The sequence below is a fragment of the Petaurus breviceps genome, unplaced genomic scaffold (assembly GCF_028583685.1).
Source record: "Petaurus breviceps papuanus isolate PSGF00001 unplaced genomic scaffold, PetGlider_PUasm1.0 90994, whole genome shotgun sequence".
NCBI classification, from domain to species: domain Eukaryota; kingdom Metazoa; phylum Chordata; class Mammalia; order Diprotodontia; family Petauridae; genus Petaurus; species Petaurus breviceps.
Window position 1 is genome coordinate 7,629,829 of NW_027187393.1, and position 19,006 is coordinate 7,648,834.

Consider the following 19,006-nt stretch of genomic DNA (forward strand, 5'->3'; position numbering starts at 1 on the left):
AGAAATCAGCCTATCTTTGCTGTGGGTCTGAGGAAAGTCGTCTAAGGAGTCAAGTTAGCCTGCACCCACTACAGAAAGGATGCTGGCTCCAGTCCTAAAACCATGACAATCTCAATCCTTTTCTGAAGCATCTCCAGAGGAGACTCCGCAGCATCCTTTAAAAAAAGAGAAAGAAAGGTTCCTCCCTTCCCCTGAGATCTGTCTCTCAAAACAAAGAATCTTTTTTTAGAGAGAAAGAGAAGCAATTCTAGAAAACTATCAACATTACCAACAGAGATGGCATATATAATGTTTTGTACCCGTAGTTTCCCACCTCTGCAAAGAAGGAAGGGAGGTACATTTTCCTCTTTTGGGGGTGCCATCCTTGATTCATATAGTTACACAGGATTCATTCAGTTTGCTTTTTTCCCTTTATTCTTTGCATTTATACTGTTGAAGTCATTGTCCCGATTTGCTTACTTCACTTTGCTCCCATTCATATCAGTCCTCCAACACTTCCCTATATTTTTCATAATCATTATTTCTCATAGTACAGTAATATTACACTATGCTCATGTAACAAAATTTCTTTAGCCACTCCCCAACTGATGGAAAAATACACTGTTTCCAGTTCTTTGCTGATAGACAAAGTCTGCAGCCTTCTTTGGAAACAGATAAAGGTTCTCTTAGCTTAGACTTTAAGGAGTCAGGAAATTCTCTTTGCTGTCTAATCTAAATCCCTCTCTCTGCTGCCTAATTCTCTCCCTTGGTCATCTGATGTCATCTGTCATCTGATGCCTAGTGAGCACTGCTACTCACAAAATCATTAAGCATTTCCACCCCAATTTCTTCCCCCCCCCACTGAATCTGCAAAATACTTTTAAGATCATTTAAGCCCTTTCATATCTAACCCAAGCAGTTCTAATATTGAATCTCATCAAAGCCTTACCTACTCTCCATTCTAGTTCTGACACTGACTTACTAGTTATGTAATTTTGGGCAACCTCTCTGGGCCTCAGTTTCCCCATCTGATAATCTTCCTAGATTACAGAGTGAGAAAGATCCTGAACTGGGAGCCAGGAGAATAGGTCCAAACCTTGGCTCTGCCACTTGCTACCTCTGTGACTTTTGAAAACTCATTTCACCTCTCAGTTTTCCCACTCAGTCTCAGTTTTCCCACTATAAAATTGGGGGGGGGGGGTTTGGACTAATGGATCTTTAAAAACTTCTTCTAGCTTTTAATTATATGTTAGTCTTCTTATTTTACAAATGGGGAAACCAAGGCCCAGAGAAGGAAAGTGACTTGTCCGGGTTCACAAAGTTCCACCCTAGACTTTGGATGCCTCTTTACAGAGAACACTGGATTTGGAGTCACACATCTTGGGTTTGAACTTCTGCCACTCTGAGGAAAGAATGAAACTCTTTGGTTCAGTCTTTTTCTTCTGCTGACTTGGTTCTGGCTCTGAACCCATTTTTTCCCACTCCTTGGAGATGAGTTTAGTACCATCTGGGAGGTAACTATGTCACTAACCCAAGCTGGTTCTATCTATTGTACCTTCAGGACTAGGGAAGAAGGCAGAAACAAATACTGGGTGGCAGGGCTAGGGATTAATTTGGGTGAGGTCTCCAAGGAACAGCTTCCCTCACCCTGCTCCTTGTTAAGGGACATTTAATGTTACTTCTTTTTGTCTACTGGACAGCTTTGGCCTACCCCAGTCTCCAAAGGGAGACACTATTATTATGAGCTGGGGGAAGAGAGAGGACTCTGCCTCTTTCCCTTCCCCAGGTGTGACCTAAAGTATGATTTTTCCAGGCAGAAATACACAGATGGTGCTTCTCACCTCAAGCAGCTTTTAATTGAACCTAACAGGGGGAAAGATATACTCAAATAACTGTTAGTTGGTCAGAGGATCATAGCTCTAGAGCTGGAAAGGTCCCCACCTAGTCCAACCCCCTTATTTTACAGATGAAGAAACCAAGGCCAATATAGGTTGTTAGGTGATTTGTCCAAGGTTATAAGGTAGTTTCAGAGGCAGTATTTGAATCCAGATCTTCCAGAATATTTTGCTACTATAGGTAGATGCTGCTGATGGGGGGGGGGGGGGGGAGGGTGAGATAAGTGCAAAGCAGAGGTGCTGTGGGGAATTTGACCTGGGAGAGATTGCTTTTTACTTGGAGTTTCAAGGCAGGTTTTATGGAAGAGGTGGCACCTATGGATTCACTTGGCTTTGAAGTAAAGGAAGGATTTCAATGACTGCAGATGAAGAGGGAGCATGTTTCAATTTAATCCAATAAGCTTTTACTAAGCATCTACTATTGAAAGGCACTGAACTAGGCACTGGGGATAAAATTACAAAACAAATAGTTCCTGCCCTCAAGGAATTTACATTCTACTGGTTCCAGGCATGGAAGACAGATGAAGAAGCATAGCAAGGTGGAATGAACCAGAATCACAAAGAATCTCAGAGTTGAAAGGGTCCTCATAAGGTTAGTCCAACTTGTACTTGACTGAGAATCTCTTACAACCTCCCAGTGAGTGTTCATCATCCAGCTGGAAGGCTTCCTGTAAGAGGGAGCCGGGTTTCTCCTTAGGCAGCCCATTCCATTTTGTCACTTGGAAAATTTCCTTTAGATCAAGCTGAGATCTACCTGCAGCTTCTACTCATTCCTCTTTTTTCTAACCTCTCCCTACCCCTCCTGTCCCATAACAAGCAGAACAAGTCTAATCCCTCTTTCACCCAAAGATCCATCAAACAAACCACCAAATGTTTGAAGCCGGCTATGCTGTCTCCACTTAAGTCTTGATAAATAGCTCCAGTTCCTTTAGCCAAACCTCGGTAAGCATGATCTGCAGACACACAGGTAGATTACACAGATAATAAGATGCAGGGGAAAGAGCCAGGGCTGAGAGTGGGGAGACCTGCTTTCTAATTGTGTCTCCAATACCACCTTGCTGTAAAATCTTGTGCAAGCCCCTTTCCTTTTCTGGACCTCAGTTTGCCCAACTGTAAAATGAGAAGTTTGGATTCAATGGTCTCTGGAACGCTACTGAAGACACCTTTGGGGAATTCCCAGGCCTTTGACAGGCAAGAAGGGGGGAGGGGAGGGGAGGGGAGACATTGTGGAGGGGATGCTGGTGGGGGGAATGTGGGGAGGAGCCCAGAGAAGAAAGACCTGGGAACTCACAGACAGGTCCACAGCCCGGAGCCAGGCCACTGTCAGTGTAGACTCCAGTGGGTTTGTGGAAGGCCTGGTGCCAGATTGTGAACTCGTGGGGGCAAGGAGCTACCTAGTACCGGTCACAAGCCGGAGCTAGGGATCCCCCGGGCTTTACCCGAGAAGGGGCGGGGTAAGTCCAGCAGGATCCCCCCCTACCTCGAGAAGGGGGGCGCGGCAGAGAAGGAGGGAGGGGCCCGCTGGGGCTGAATCTCTGGTTCTCTTTATCTCGCAGCCGGAAGCCTAGGACGGCCGTGCGTTCCCAGCCCAGGTAAGCTAGGAGGAGCGCTTAGGGATCGGGAATTAGAACCCTTGGCTCTTGAGGAGCGCAGGCAGCTCCCTAGCTGGTCCTCAGGACCCATTCCCTCCCCCTGACTCTTGCACAGGGATCGGCCCCGCCGCCGCAGTTCCTCGGCGCCTGCGCTCGCCTACCCGGCTCTCAGGGGGGAGGGTCCGGGGCGGGGCCGCGGGGGGAGGGGGGCCGGGGGTGTGCGCGGCGGGCGGGGCAGAGGGAGTGGGGGGGGGGGGGGGGGGGGGGCACCGACGGGGCGGGCCATATCTGCGCAGCGCAGGCGAGACTGGGAGCCCCGGAGCCTGGGTCCCTCCGGCCCGAGTCGCTGCGGGAGCGTCGCTGTCCCGGACGCTGGACAGCCCGAGGCTGGACCACGGACAGGTCAGCTTCCCCACCCCCACCTTTCGCCTCCCCTGGGGCGTCTCCCCATACCCTCCTTCTTAAGACACAGTGAGGGGCGGCCCAGGCTCCACTGGGGGGGGAGGGGGCGATGCGCGCCGCAGAGGTGGGGGGGGGGTGACAGGCCTGGACCCAAACCCCAGGATTGGGGGGCTACTCCCCCCCAAAGCCCTGACCCCGTTCTTTCAGAACCATTGGGTGTGTGTGTGTGTGTGTGTGATTTTGTGTGACAGCTTGTGTGTCTGTGTTTCCGTGTGATTGTATGTGTGTATGTATGTGGCTTTGTCTCCGCACCGATGGGCGGTGTATGTGTTGCGAGGGGGGATCGGTGAGAGGTTGAGGGGCTCGGAGGTTATAGGGCTGTGGGTGTGAGGGACGTTGTAGGGGAGGGGGGAGAGGCAGGAAGGTTTCAGGAGCGCAATGGTTGTCTGAGGTGGTTGGGTTTTGGTAGAGGATTTGAGAGATTGGGGGGCTTTGGGGGAAGGCATTGGGAGGGCGGTGGCTGTGGGGGGGGAGGTTGGGAACTGTATGTGTCTGGAGGTTTGGGAAGGCTTTGGGGGAGGCAGCCGGAGGGCCCCTCTGGGAGACCCAGCCGACGGTTCCAGTGTGATTGGTGGGGGTGGGCGTTGGAGGTTTGGGGTGGGCTGCGTGTATTGGAAAGCTTAGCGAGCTTGGTGGCTTGATAATTTGGGGGTTGTGTGGGAGGGGCTGGTGGAGGTGGCTGCAGAACCCCCTCTGGGAGACCCCTGCAGACACTCGGGGGTGGGGATTAGCGGCGCAGGCTTCGGGTCCTGTGCTGTCCGGCTTGGGGGAAATCATTTATGTGGGTGGGGTAGGGTGGGGTGGGGAAATGGGGGGGAGCCTTTCCTACTCCTACACCTGCGGGGCTCCGCCCACGGAGGGGCTCCGCCCCTCAGGCAAAGCAGGTGACAACTGGACGCCCCCTTTACCCCCCTTCCCCCCCCCGGAAGGGGCAAGAATTGGGATTTTGGGGTTGGGGGACTCCTCTAGCTTTTGGCCCCAGGCCGTGTTCTAGCTCTGGGGCTGCGGTCACCTTTCCTGGTCCTAGTGGGACTCGCCCTCTTAAAGGGCCAGTGTTCCTATTCCTCCCATCCCCAGAATCCCCTCCCTGCCCTTTTCCACGTTGAAAGGGATGAGAGTGGTGTTTCTTTGAATGTATATGTGTCTTTGGGCATAAGAAATATATTTCTGTATATGGTGGGTCATTGTGTGTATGTAATGCTAGTATCTGTAAGGAGAGGGGAGACATCTGCATGCATATAGGTCTATGTAAAGGGAAAGCATTTTGCCTCTTGTTGGCCACAGTTGTGCTGAGTTGGCCTCAGGTTAGGGAAGCTGCCTGGGAAGAATTCAGGACCCAAGTTTCCTTTCCCCTACATTATTGGGGCCTTTGAGGCTGCTAGGATGGAATTCTCTTCTCTGGATGAGGGACTTCTGTGTATGCCTATGTTTGTTGTGACTTGTATGCTTTCTGTAACCATTTAAATGTTCATCTGGACAAGAAGGTACTCTGGAAGGAAAAGAAAAAACTCCATGGATGTCATTAAGCTGGGCCTGGTAGCCTTTCCTATATGTAATATGTGTTCCTAAGATAAGAGGTTCCTAGATTTAGAGCAGGAAGAGACCTTAGTCCATGTAGTCCAACTCCTGTCTTTTATAGTTGAAGAAACTGAGGCACAAAAAGGTTAAGGGGATAATGATTTGGGCACTAGTCCTAGCTCTGCTGCTAAGTAAGTCTTTGACTTTGAGCAAATCTTTTTTCCTTCTGATTCTTTCTTTACCCTTCTATAAGGTGAGAGAGTTGGACTCTGGTCTCTAAAGATCTGCCCATTTCTGACACTGGAATGCTTTGTTTCCCAAAGGAGTCTGTGTTGTGGGGTTCCAGTTGTGGTCTATGTCTGGGTGTAGGTTGTGATCAGGACATGTGTATATCAGAATAGCTCAGTCACCTCAACCTAATAGATGTCCTGAAGTAATTTTTGGGCGCTTTTCACTCTCCCAGGACCCCTGAGGGGTGGCTGGGGTGTCTTGACTTGGGCCACGCAAACTTTCCATAGCTTAAATTCTATCTGCTCCATGAAATCTTGACCATCCCACATAGAAGTAAGCAATTCCGGGGATCTATTATCTGAACTACTTTTGTTAACTAGCACTTAGGTCATGTCTTGTATGGTAAGAGATTCCTGGAGGCTGTTCACCCCTTGGACTTCTCATTAGCACCTAGCATAGAACTGAATGCACAGGAGCAGAGATAACACACATTTGCAGATTAGTAGATTATAGGAAGTTGGGATAGATAGCTAAGGAATTGGACTACAGAGTCAGAGTCTAAAAATGATTGACAGGAGTTCTTAACTTGGGGTCTGTGAACTTGTTTTTTTTTTTAAATACTCTCATAAATGTATTTCAATATAATTGACTTTATAATCCTGTGTATTTTACTTTATGTATTTAAAAGCATGATTCTGAGAATGGCATCCATTCCCTAGATTGCTGAAGGGGTCCTTGAAAAAAAAAAGTTTAAGAATCCCTGGGTTAGAATAATTTAATAACATGGAATTGAATAGGGATAAATGTAAAATCCTAAATGAGATTCAAAAAATCAAGTATACAGAGAATAAAGGTAGTTTGGCTTGATAAAAATCCCTGTTGGAAAAGATAGGGTCTGAAGGAACATCAGAGACCATCTTGTCTAACCCTCTCATCTCACAGATGAAGAAAGTGAGGTCTAGGGTGGTTAATTGACTTGTTTGAGGTCACATGGTAGCCAGGATTCAAACCCAGGACCTCTGACTCCATATTAAGGATTTTTTGCTTTGCATCAGGTCCTTTGAAATGAGGGCTAACCTAACTAATCACTAAAGGCCTTTGGTGGCTGTGACATTCTGATTTTAGGATTCGTTCCATAGTAGCTTTTGTTTGCCAAGGGTGAAGCCACCCTCTTTCTTTCTTCTCAGTCACTGCCTTCACCCAGTGTTCTGGTTAAGCTGTTCTTCTCTTCCCTTTCACACACCCTAGGTCTCCCTTCTCACCCACATGAGATTGGCCCTGGGTCCCAAAGCCCTGGTGGCCAAATCCTAAGGCGAGGTTTCCAGTCCTTCCTTCCACCCATCTACCTCAAGGCATACTTGCTTCCCATCTTTCTCCCTTTTAATCCCCAGGAAAGGGTAGGACAGAAATTCCTGTAATATATTGCCTATCCACCCCTATCCAGATCTTTTTTGGGCCTTGAGGTAGGTGAGGGGAGGGACAGTGCTGGGTAAGAGGTTCCCATCAAGTAGGCAGTATGGTCTAATGGGTAGAGTGCTGAACTTGGAGTCAGGAAGACCTGAGTTGAAATCCCACTTCTGACATTCTGGCTGTTGCCTTGGGTGAATCACTTAATAGGGGCTAAGCCTTGGTTTCCTCATCTGTAAAATGAGGTGGTTGCACCAGATGACCTCTAAGGTCCCTTCCTGCTGTAAATCTATGATTTTGCTTCTGAATTTCTGGGAGAGCAGTGGTCCAATTAGTTCTGCCTAAAAGAAGGGAAGGATGAGAGTATGTGTGTGTGGGGTGGGGACTCAGGACAGATCTCTTCTACTAGGGGAGACTCTAACAAAGATGAAGGTACATACTCTGTCATTTCCCTCTTCCTCATTCCTACCCTTCTTTCAAAGCCTATTCAAGCCTGCCTTTTTCCTGGAAGCCTTCAGAGATTGTTCTCCAAGTCCCATTGGATTTGGAGTTAGAAGACCAAGGTTCCTGTTCTGGTTTCAGCACACATTAGCTGTCAGACTGGGGCAAGTCACTTTTCCTCTTTAAAATGAGAATGTATTGTCTTCCTTCTTTGTACACCTCAAAGTGATATGGAAATGGGAGTTACCTAACATTTAATCCTTCTTTGATATTTTGCTTTTTAGATCCTACAATTCAGCATCTGAATTCCAGACCTTGGTTCTCTGGCTGGTTTATGTGCTTTCCTTGTTTCCTCTGGGGGAATCATATCCCTCTACCTAGTTCAGACTCTCATCCCTCTCTCGTACTATTGAAATAGTCTCCTAATTGAGCTGTTCTCCCTACCTCAAACCTTTCCCTTCTTCAGTTTATCTCCTACACATCTGCCAAACTGATTTTTCCTAAAGTACAGGTCTGACCATATCCTTCTACTGTTCCATGAACTTGTGGCTCCCTATAAACGCCTCTTTTCTGGCATATAAAACACTTTACAACTTGGCCCCTTCCTGTCTTTCCAATATTCTTTTATTTTACTATCCCTCCTTCCAGCCATACTAGACTACTTGGTGTTCTTCATGCCAGATCCTCCCTCTCCCATCTCTTTACCTTTACACTGGCTGTCTGCATATCTGAAATGTTCTCCCTCTTCATATCTTAGCATCTCAGGCTTCCTTTAGGCTGGAGGCCTTTCCCAGAACCCCACCCGGCCCCTCCCAGCTTCTAGCTTTTTCCCCTCTAAGATTACTTTGAATACATTCTAGAAATGCATGTATGTATATTCTGTGTATGTATCTTGTTTATACCTATTTACATATCTTTTGTCTTGCTCATTAACTTATTTGCTCTGTGAGGGCAGGGACTGCTTCTTCTTTGTATCCCTGGGCCTTTACACAGATCCTAGCTTGTAGTTAATGTCTCATTAAGCACTTATTGATTGATTGTTTGATTGTTCAAAATTGAGCCTCCCCGAGGCTTGGCTCTTCTGGGGTTTCCTCTGCCCAACCTCTGAGCTGAGCTCAGTATATGGAAGGGATGTTAGCCCTTGTGGAATCAAACTGAGCTGTCCTTGGTGCCTTCTGTCAAAGATGAGCTCCAACTCCTGTGAAGTTCCCAGTCAAGTTCCCTCCTGGAAGACATCCCTGAATACTTCCTCCCCGCCTCACTGAGCTTTCATTTCTCTGCACACCTTCTCACTATACTCAGAGGTTGTGCCCTCATGCTTTAGTATCAAAGAATTATAGAACTTCAGGTCTAGAAGAGACTTCTAAGAATGTAGAGTCTAGCCCCTTCCTGTAGCAGCAGAGGGGACCAAGGTTCCATAGCCAGGGAGGTACTGGGCCACTGACACAGCTAGTTTGTTTGGCTTGCTCTGTTTACAGCCTGTGTCTGGTGTTACTTTCTGGAGGTGTTAGTGGATGCCTATGAATAGTTGTGGGGCCCTGTGGGGGTGCTGAGTGTGTGGGTACCTGGCCTTTGTCCTTTGGGTCCCCTGGCCAGGAGAGGGGCCTGGGCCCCTGGTGAAAGAGAAGCCTCTGTCCCTTCCCTCTCCCACCCTGGCTGGTGAATGGGGAGGTTGTTCTGTTATCAATCCTGCAGTTGCCTCCTCTGCCAGGCCTATGGAGGAGGGGTGAGGGGGAGGAGATTGGAGCTGAGGTAACTCTCCTCATGAATGTCTTCATTTAAAACTGGAGAGCATCTCTTTGAGGCTGTTTCTAGCCTCCCATCTTTCCCTGGCCTCAGGAATATTCAAGGCCCCAGGAAGGAATTAGAAAGAAGAGACATTTTGTCCTGTCAGTGTTTGGGCCAAATCATCTTGTTCTGTTACTCAAATGAGAACACTGCTCCTTCCCTTTTTCTACCCTCCCTCCCCCTTGGCTAGAATCATAGAATCTCAGGGCTAGAAGGGACCACAGAGGTGATCATACAGCCTTAAACTCAGCTTAAAGAGGCTTCAGGAGCCATCATGTCCAGGCCTCTCTTTTTACACATGAAGACATTGAGGCCTAGAGAGACTTGCCCAAGGTCACACAGAGAGTGTCAGATGGGGGAGTTAAACCCAGGTTCCTTGACTGGCAGTCCAGTTTTCCTTGTTTTCACAGTGCCACAAAATTAATCCAATGTTTTGTCTGATGCAGGCATCGCCTGTATAACATTCCTGACAAAGGGGTCATGGCATCTCTTCCTTGGAGGCCTACAGTGACAGGGAGCTCATTATCTCTGGGGCAGCCCATTCTGGTTTTTTTTTATACCTCTTATTTTCATTCTTTTTCTTCTGCTTGAAATAAGAGGAGTATACTGTGTGTTGGAAGAGAGGTTGGGGGGTGGGAACCTTCGATTTGGGCTCAAAGGAACTGGGTTTGAATTTTAGTTCTTGCCACCTGGGTAGTTCTAGACACGTCCTTTCCCTGGGTGCCTCCACGTTCTCAGTCAAATGACAGAGTTGGACTAGATCTTTAAAGATCCCTTGCAGTTCTAAATTCAGATTCCTTCAACTGGGGTTCTCAGATTTACTGGCCAATTATCACATGACTTAAAGCTTTCAGGCTCTCTCCAAATCTCAGTTTTCCCTTCTCTATAGTGTGGGGAAAGTGATGCCTGTGCTGCCTACCTTTGTAGTAGATTTTGGAGGCTTTATAGAATTTATAGCTAGAAGCAATTTTAGCTTTCTTCTGCTAAAGCCTTAGCATCTAATAGCAGAGGCTGGATTCAAAAGGCAGGTGTTTGGGGTTTTTTTTTACTCCAAATTCAGTAGTCTTTCCAACACACCAACCTATGGGGAAAAAAGTTACAGAAGTGAGAGTTATTAAATACACCTTCCCATAATTATCATTCCCCTCCCCCTCCCCCCACCCCCACTCCTTTTTACAAACTGGTCTTAGTTTTCCTCTGGTGTCATCCGTAATAAATCTAATCCTTCTTCCTCATGACAGAAAACTGCTTGTGACTAACTCTCTCCTTTTCTTTCTTTGGAATTAGAAATCAGGAGGGGTGGAGAGTGGTCTGTGCTGGAGGCTGATCGGGTTGTGGGGACCAAAGGAATGTAATAGAGCTGAATCCAGTCATCAGGTCATTGTGTTAGAAGTAGAAGAGACCTTGTAAGTTATTTAGTTCAATCCCCTCATTTTACAGAGGAGGAAACTGAGGCCTAGAGAGATTTAGCAACTTGCCCAGAAGTCACCCAGGTAGTAAAGGCAGAGTCAGGATTCAAATCCAGGTCCTGTGCTTAGATTGAAGACCCATTGTTCTTTCCAGGGCAACATCCTGCCTCTCGGTCCAACCCTCTCATTTTATGGATGGAGAAATGGAGGCCCAGCCAGGGGAAGAGAGTTGTTCAAAGTCATTCAGGAAGTCATTGACAGATTCTGGATGGGAACTTGGGTCTCCTGGCTCCTAGCCTAGGACTCTTCCCAATACTTCAGTCTTTGAGTTTTTGGCTCTAATGCCAGTGGCTTTTTTTTTTTCTCTTCTACCTGGGCAAATGATCTACCTTCAAAAAAAAAATTCCTAGTGATGGAGAGAGGTGGAGTGCTTTGAGATCCTCTAGCAGTTCCAAAGTGTACTAGGATAGGTTATCTTCACTCTGGAGTATGAGGCAAGAGGAAATTGACCTCCCTGAATTGGTTCTCTTTTCCCTCACACAGCAGTAGCAGCTACTCTTTCATGTAGGAGGGTCCCCTAAGAAGGCTTCTGTATAGTCTTGTGGCCCTTGCTCAAAAATCTCAGTTTTTTGTTTTTAAAGCAATCGGGGTTAAGTAACTTGCTCAAGGTTACACGGCCAGTTATTTCTGTGTGTGTTGCTGAGTATCTGAGCCCGGATTTGATCCAGGTCATCCCGACACTGGAGCCAGTGCTCTTACTCACTGAGCCACCTGGCTGGCATAGTAGAAAACTCACTTGGACTGAGAGTTGAGAGGAGCTGCATTTGGGCTCTGGAGATGGTAGTCTCTTCATCTCTAAAATGGGGAGAATGACATTCATTCTACTTATCTCAGAAAAATTGTTGTAGGCAAATTACTTTGTATTGATTTATGGGCCTTATGGGAATTTGAGCTATTATTCATACCTCCCTATGGCCCTTGCTGCAAAGTTCAAATTCATTAGTTAGGTATTCCAAGCCCTATTCAAATTGACCCAACCTCCCTTCTAGCCTTATCTCTCCTAGTCTTCTGACAATCACGTGTCCTAAATTAAACAATACATGCCTCCTATGTACCAGAAACTGTTTTTAGTGCTAGGTATGCCAAGACAGAAAAAAGAGTCCTCAAGGAACTTAGATTAATGGGGAAGAGAAGAGACTATCAGAATGAAGACAGATAATTAAATACAAAATCCGGACAAAATAATTATCTGGGAAGGGGGCATTAGCAAAGATTGGGGGATGGGGAGAGGGAATTGGGATAGGCTGATCCTCTGGGTCATCCCTTCCTCTCAACATTTGCCCACTGACATTCTGCCCATCCTTTAAATCCCAGCTTAGATGCTACCTCTATCTCCTTAGTTGTATTCCACAAGTTACTTTCCCTCTCTGGGCCTCAGTTTCCCCAACTATAAAATGAGGAGTTTGGATTGGATGGTCTCTGTGTTACCTTCCAACCCTACATCTTGTTAGCTATGATCTATAAAATACGAAACATTTAAGGACCTTTTATGCCCCAGGTCCTCTGCTGTACTTGGGGTAAAAGATGAAGGCTTCCCTGCCTCCCCCCTCCCCATTTGCCTTCACATCAAACCCTGTTTTGCTTCTCTCTAGTACACTTAACACATGGTTATGAATGACTTTTTCCTCTGCTTTTGTGTTATTGGCTTTGCTGACCTGAGTTTAGTGAGGGTCCTGTCAGGAGTGTCCTCTGAAGCTGAGAAGAATCTGGGCTAAGTTAGGACCTAAGGAAGGGGAGGGAGGCAGGGAGGCTGGGTGGAAGAAGGAGATAGGAGGCCAGCAGAGGCAGGACTTGAGGAATGAAGGGTTTTTGGCATCCCTTCCCTCAGTAGCTGCTTTTCTAAGTTGACCCATCTCTTTATACTTTGATCTCTTTGCCATTCCAAAAAATATGCTTGCTTTTACCTTCTTTCTTATAGCCCAATCTAGCCCAAAGGACCAGAGAATTGGAAGGGAGGGGAGAGGGACCAGGCAGGAGTATTGTGGCACATGAGAATATTATTGAGGGGACCTTAGGGACCATCTAAAGCAAGAATTCTTAATCAGCAGGCTTGTGTTTGTTTTTTTTTTTTAATATTTTGTTAAGTGTATTTCATTATAATTGGTTTCCTTTGTAATCCTGTGTATTTTAGTTTTCACACCTAAAACATTTATTCTGAAAAGGGGTTCATAGGTTTCACTAGTCTGCCAAAGGGTGGGAGTTGGAAGACCAGAAATGGATAGAAATGGGACTTTTCCAGGAGTCTCACAGCTCTTTAGGTTTCCTGCTTTCTCCCTCATGGTATAATGCCATGTGCTGTCCCTGAGAGTCTGGGACTTCAGAGACCTGGTACAGACTAAGGGCTGGAGTTGTTTTAAGAAGTCCAGCATTGACTTCCTGAATCTTCTTAAAGGAGGTGGAGAGGGCAATGATTAGGATAGGCTGAGGAGGAGGGAGAAAGGCTGGGAGCATTCAGAGGTACTAGAGGAGAGGAAGGGGGGGGAGAGAGAGAGAGAGAGAGAGAGAGAGAGAGAGAGAGAGAGAGAGAGGAGAGTGTGTGTGTGTGTGTGTGTGTGGCAAATAGAGTGGGACTGGATGATGGAGGTTTCAGGTGGCAAGCTGTGAGGGGTCTCTAGGCTATTGTCTGTTGGACCATTTGAGCAGCCATGGGACAGCCTAGGTGGGGCCAGATCCATTAGACCAGGAGGGAAGGCCTATTTTGTGTCCATCTGCCACCTCTGCAGGAAAGGGGATGGGGCTGTTTGACTTCTTTTCCCCTTTCCCCCACACTTATATTCTGCAGGAGCAAGAACAGGCCACACCTGGAACAGAAACTAGCCTGAGTTACTAGAGTTAATTGTTAATCCAAAACTGGGGCAGAGTTTCTCCCAAACAAAAGCTTGACTTAGAGAGTGAAGGACAGAGGGACTGGGGACAAAAGAAGGAGGGAGAAGGATCATAGATACAGAGCTGGAAGGGACTTTAAAGGATATCCAGGTGACACAGTGGAAAACACTTAGGACCTGGACTGAGATCAAATCCAACCTCAGACACTTACTCAGACACAGGATCTGTGATCCTGGATAAGTCACTTAAGCTCCCCGTGCCTCAGTTTCCTCATTTGTAAAATGGGGATAATAATAGCACCTGTCCTTTAAGGTTTTTGTGGGGATGGAGATATTTGTTAAGTGTTTTTACCAAACTTAAAGAACTATATTGAAATGTTGGCAATTAATATTATCATTATCATCACCGAGTTCAATTTCCTTATTTCATATATGAAGAAACTGAGACCTACAGAGCCAGGAGTCAGGATTCAAACTGAGGACCTCTGACTCCAAATCTATTGCCCTTCCTACTGTACTACACTAAAGGAAAGAGGCTGGCATTGAAGACTGCTCCCATTTGGGGGTGGGGAAGAGTTTGAGCCCTCCAGTTTTGTCTGGCTCTGACCTGCTGCTCCCCCCAGGGCTGGCCCCTCTTTGCTTGACTGCTACTCCTCTCCCTACCTTACAGCCAATCCCACCTGGGTGACCCCAGGCCAGCCCCTGGGACCCCATCAGATAGGATGATAAGAGGCTTTTGGTGAGGAGAGTGGAGAAGGGAGATACAGAAAGTTACCAGGCAAAAGATAGGTTTTCTTGGTTGCCTAGGTCCCTTTCTGTGGGATCTTAGCTGTAAGGAGGTGGCTAATATTACAAGGACTATCTCTCTCTAAGTAGCTAACATCTGCCTGGCCTGTTAGATGCAGTGCCTGAAAGAGGAATCCTTCCTTTGAACTGAGAAACTGTCTCTAGAAGGCTACTCTTAAACTGGGCCCATATTACCTGGGAAGGTTGACCTAGTCCAGCAGGTTAGATTAGTGTCATTACTATTATAGATTATGTTTCCACAGACATAGTGGTGGCGAGGGAAGCAGGGCAGGGATTATTTTTCCACATTTTTTGGGAACTCTGACACACCAGTTGGTTCTTTCCAAAGTGGCCTGGTCACTGGTAGAAGAGAAGGAAGTGACTACCAGTCATTCTGGCTTTCAGGGACCAGAGATTGGGGTGGGGTGGGGGTTGTTGAGTTGTGGAGCAGCTGTCTCTTGGTGATTTGTGGTGCCTTCATTGAACATGTCAGAGGTTGATGGTTGGTCCTAGAGGGATTGAATCATGGGATTATGGCATGTTAAAAATGGAAGGGTCCTCAGGGACTGTCTTGACAATACCCCTGTTTTACCCAGAGGAAACCTAAAGTCTAGAGAGGGCAAGAAACTTGCAGTGCCCGGGTTCCCTGACTTCTAGATCAGGGTGCTGACATATTAAGCTTTCATTCTATTTTTTTAGGATTGGTACAGGAGTTGCTCCTTGGTGGGGATGGGGAGAGGATCAAGAAAAAGTCAGGAGGTCAGGATGAGAGGCTGGATCTATGGTGAACACTTCTGGAACTCCAGAAAAGATTGGAGATGGAAACTGATTGGCTCTAGGTCCTTCCATTCCTAAAATTCTAATGCCTTCTGATGTATTGTGGTGTCTCTGGTGTCTGATGCCCCTCTAAGTACTGTGGAAAGAAGGGAGAGCTGGGAGGGCCTGGAATTAAGCTGGATCTTGGAGGAAGGGGGAGGATTGGGGCTAGTAGTGGGAAGAAAGGGGAGAGAGGGGGGAAGTAGAAGGAAACTCAGGACATTTTTTCTTCTGTCTGTAGAAAAGGCAATGAGGTGGTGCAGTAGTTAGAATACTAGGCCTAGAGTCAGGGAGACTTGAGTTCAAATTCAACCTTAGATACTTACTGATCCTGGTCAAGTCACTTAACTGTTTTCTGCCTCAGTTTCCCCAAATAGAAAATGAGGATAATATCACCTACCACATAGGGTTGTTGTGAGGATCAAATGAAATTAAGGTGCTTAGTTTGGCACATAGTAGGTGTTTAATAAATGCTTATTCCCTCCTACCAGTCCTGGGAGAGAGGCAGTGGCTTGAGTTCCCCATGGTTCCCCAGGAATGGCCCCTTGTCAGAAATGTGATGGAGGAGATCACTCTACCGGGTTGAGTTGAATTAGATGTTCTCTGAGTCTGAGTTCTCTCCCTACTATGAGATTATAAGAGTATCTCCTTCTGTTAGATCCATCCAGAAGCCTGGATGTATTCCATTCCACTCCCTGTCCTCAGATTCACAAAATAAGCCTCTGGAGGTAGGGAGAGCCCTAGACTTCTCTTCAAGAGATCTTGTGCTAGTGCTGGCTTTGCGCCTAACCTGCTGGGCCTTCTGGGGCAAGTCACTTACTGGACTTTAGTTTCTTCATCTATAAAATATTCTAGGACACATCTCTGGGCAACTTGGCAAGAATACCTGCTGTCAGCAGACACCTACCTGAGTCCTGGTTCTGCAAGCTAGAACTTCCTTGGTGATCTTGGGTAAATCCTGGCTCTCCAGACCTTCTTCCAGAGGAAAGAGGATATGGAGACAGTGAATGAAACCTGTTTTGCCTTCTTGGTAGGGTTATTGTAGAGAATCAAATAGAGAACTTGAATGTCTAAGACCTTTCAGATATGAAATATTATCATCTCAGACCCTAGCATGCAACTTTACACAGAGTAGGAGCTTAATAAATGGTTGTCTGGGTAAATGCAATTATGTGGCCTAGGATCTCCAGGCCTCCTCAGTAGCATGGACTCCTGTGTCTAAGCCATCTTATACAAGGCACAGATTATCCTCAATTCATGGATTGGGAAACTAAGGCCAAGGGAGGCAAATGATTTGCTCATGAAGAACTTTAGGTTGATGGTAGAGCCAAACCAAGTCCAGGCATGAAATGGATAATAATAACACCTACCTCCCAAAGTTGTTGCAGGCATGAAATGAGATATCTGTAAAGTGCTTGACAAACCTTGAAACTCAATATAAATGCTATTTACGATGGTGCTGATGGTGGTGATGATGTCAGGGCCAGGGAACTGACCCTGTGTTCTGCCTTTTCTGGTACTTGAGCAACATCCCCATCCCTCAGGGAGCTGGAGGCTGGGGTAAGTGCTCCTTGGGCCCCAGCTGTCTTTTCTCTTCTCTGCTGCTATTCAGCACTTGTCTGCTTTTCTCCTCTTAGGGCCCTGAGGTGAACCCAAGTCTCAGACAGAGAGACAGCTTTAGGGAGTCACCTTGACTCATATCACCTTGCTCTGAAATTCCAAATAGGGACACAAGAGGCACTAGTCACTGGGAACAGACTTCTAAGGGCAACACTATGGTTATAAGAAACCTGGACTGGGGGATCAAGAGATCCCAGTTTGAGTCCTGACATCACCACTGCTAATACACTTTCCTCAGAAGAGCTTATGGGATAAATAGTAGTGTTACAACTAGAGTAATAGTAGTACTAGTCCCACTTTACAGATGAGGAAACTGAGTCTCAGAGAAGGGAAATGCCTTGCCCTAGGTCATTCAGTAGGGAATTGGGAGAGCCAAGGTTCAAACCCAAATGAGAAAATGGACACAGAGAGATTGAGCAGCTTGCCCAGGGTCACACATAGAAAGTGCATAGAGCTAGAACTACCAAAATTTCCTTCCTCTCAATTTAGTTTGTTTTTTTTTTAAAGCAATTGGGGTTAAGTAACTTGCTCAAGGTTACAAGGCCAGTCATTTCTGGGTGTGGTGCTAAGTATCTGAGCCCGGATTTGATCCCAGGTCATCCCGACTGGCTGCCCTGCTGAATTTAGTTTTTAAAAGGAAAAAAAAAGATTTTAGTGATAACTTTTGCTTTTATATCACCTGCTTTCCTTCCCTGACCCAGCCATCCTTTATGTCAATAAAGAGGAAGAAAAGGGAAAAAGTTAAGCAAAATTGATCAACACATCTTTTTTTTTTTTTATGGCAATTGGGGTTAAGTAACTTGGCCAGGTTCACACAGCTAGTAAGTATCTGAGGTCCAATTTGAACTCCAGGCCCAGTGCTCTATCCACTGTACCACCTAGCTGCCCCAATCAACACATCTTAAAAATTTGGACAGGGTTGCATGGTTGCATGCCTGTAAATTCCCTCCCCACCTTTACAGAGCATACTTGTCTTCTCATGTGTTTGGAGTAAAGTTTGGTCTTTATAATGTAAGTTAATTTATAATTTATTATTATTTTTTTTGTTTCAGTAGTTTTGTGGTTGTTCTATTTGTGTGGTTGAGACCTTTGTTATTTTCCTGCCTCTGTTTACTTCACTTTGCATCAGTCCATATAAGTCTTTCTGTGCTTCTCAGTGCTCATCCTGTTCTTCATTTCTTACAGCACAGTAATATTCTACTACATTAAAGTACTGCAGATTGTTCAGCTGTTACTGAATTAGGGGTCATCTACTTCTGTTTCCAGTTCCCTAACACTCTTTTTACAGTGAGTCTGACTCCCTGTGTGATCTTGGGTAAATCCTTTTCCTTCTTTGGACCTCATTCTCTTCCTCTGTCAAAGTATGGGCCTAGATGGTCTCTAGGAGTCTCCCAGCTCTGAGATTCTGTGATTTGAAGGACTTGTGGCCAGGGGAGCATCTTACTGGAATCTAGATCTCATGCTGCTTAGGGAAGTTTTCAGGCCTATGTGAGTGGGAACTCTGAAGTTGAGAAAAGCCTTGTTATTCAGGGGCAAGTCCCATGCCTAACAGCTCTGCATGTGTGGTAGACACAGAGTTAGGGCTCTTTGAGGCCTCTCAGTCCTGTGTGGTTGAGAAGCTGGCAGAACTGGGCTTTGACTTCGCCCTCTCCCTGTGAGATTTCATTTCTCTCTTTTATCAAGGGTACCACCATCTTTCTGGTTACCCAGGTTCACAACCTCAGTGCCCTCTTCAATTCCTCTTTCTTATCCTATGTATTCAATCAGTTACCAGATCTTGTTTCTATCTCCACAATACCCTCTTATCTCTAGTGGATAGGTACCTCCCTAATTCAGGCTATCACTGGAGTATTGTAATAGCCTCATAACTGATCTCCTTACCTCCAGTCTTTACCCTCTCTAATCCACCCTTATGTGGTGCCAAAGTCATTTTCCCTAAGGGAAGGTCTGACTCCGTTATGCCCCTACTCAATAAACTCCAGCCTTAGTTCTGTGATCCTGTGAGGCTGCATTCCTCTTCATCTGAATGAGGAAGCAGAGTAGAGGGCAAAGATCACTAGGCTGGGAGCCAGGAGACCTCAGGTTCTTGTTTTGTCTATGTCTCTGACCTGTAGGATTCCAGGCAAAACATTTCTCCTCTCTGGGCTTCTGTTTGCTCATCTGCACAATGGGGGTGG

The 19,006-nt window shown here is 46.4% G+C and overlaps 1 protein-coding gene across 8 annotated transcripts in view; it reads left to right on the forward strand.

The window, feature by feature from the left end:
- The first annotated feature begins 3,718 nt into the window (after positions 1-3,718).
- Positions 3,719-19,006, forward strand: part of EPB41L1 (erythrocyte membrane protein band 4.1 like 1) — a 104,419-nt gene continuing 89,131 nt past the window's right edge. For all 8 annotated transcript variants that reach the window (XM_069077631.1, XM_069077633.1, XM_069077636.1 and 5 more), the window contains exon 1: positions 3,719-3,868. The gene's annotated coding sequence lies outside the window, so the exon portion shown is untranslated. The remainder of the gene's footprint in view (positions 3,869-19,006) is intronic.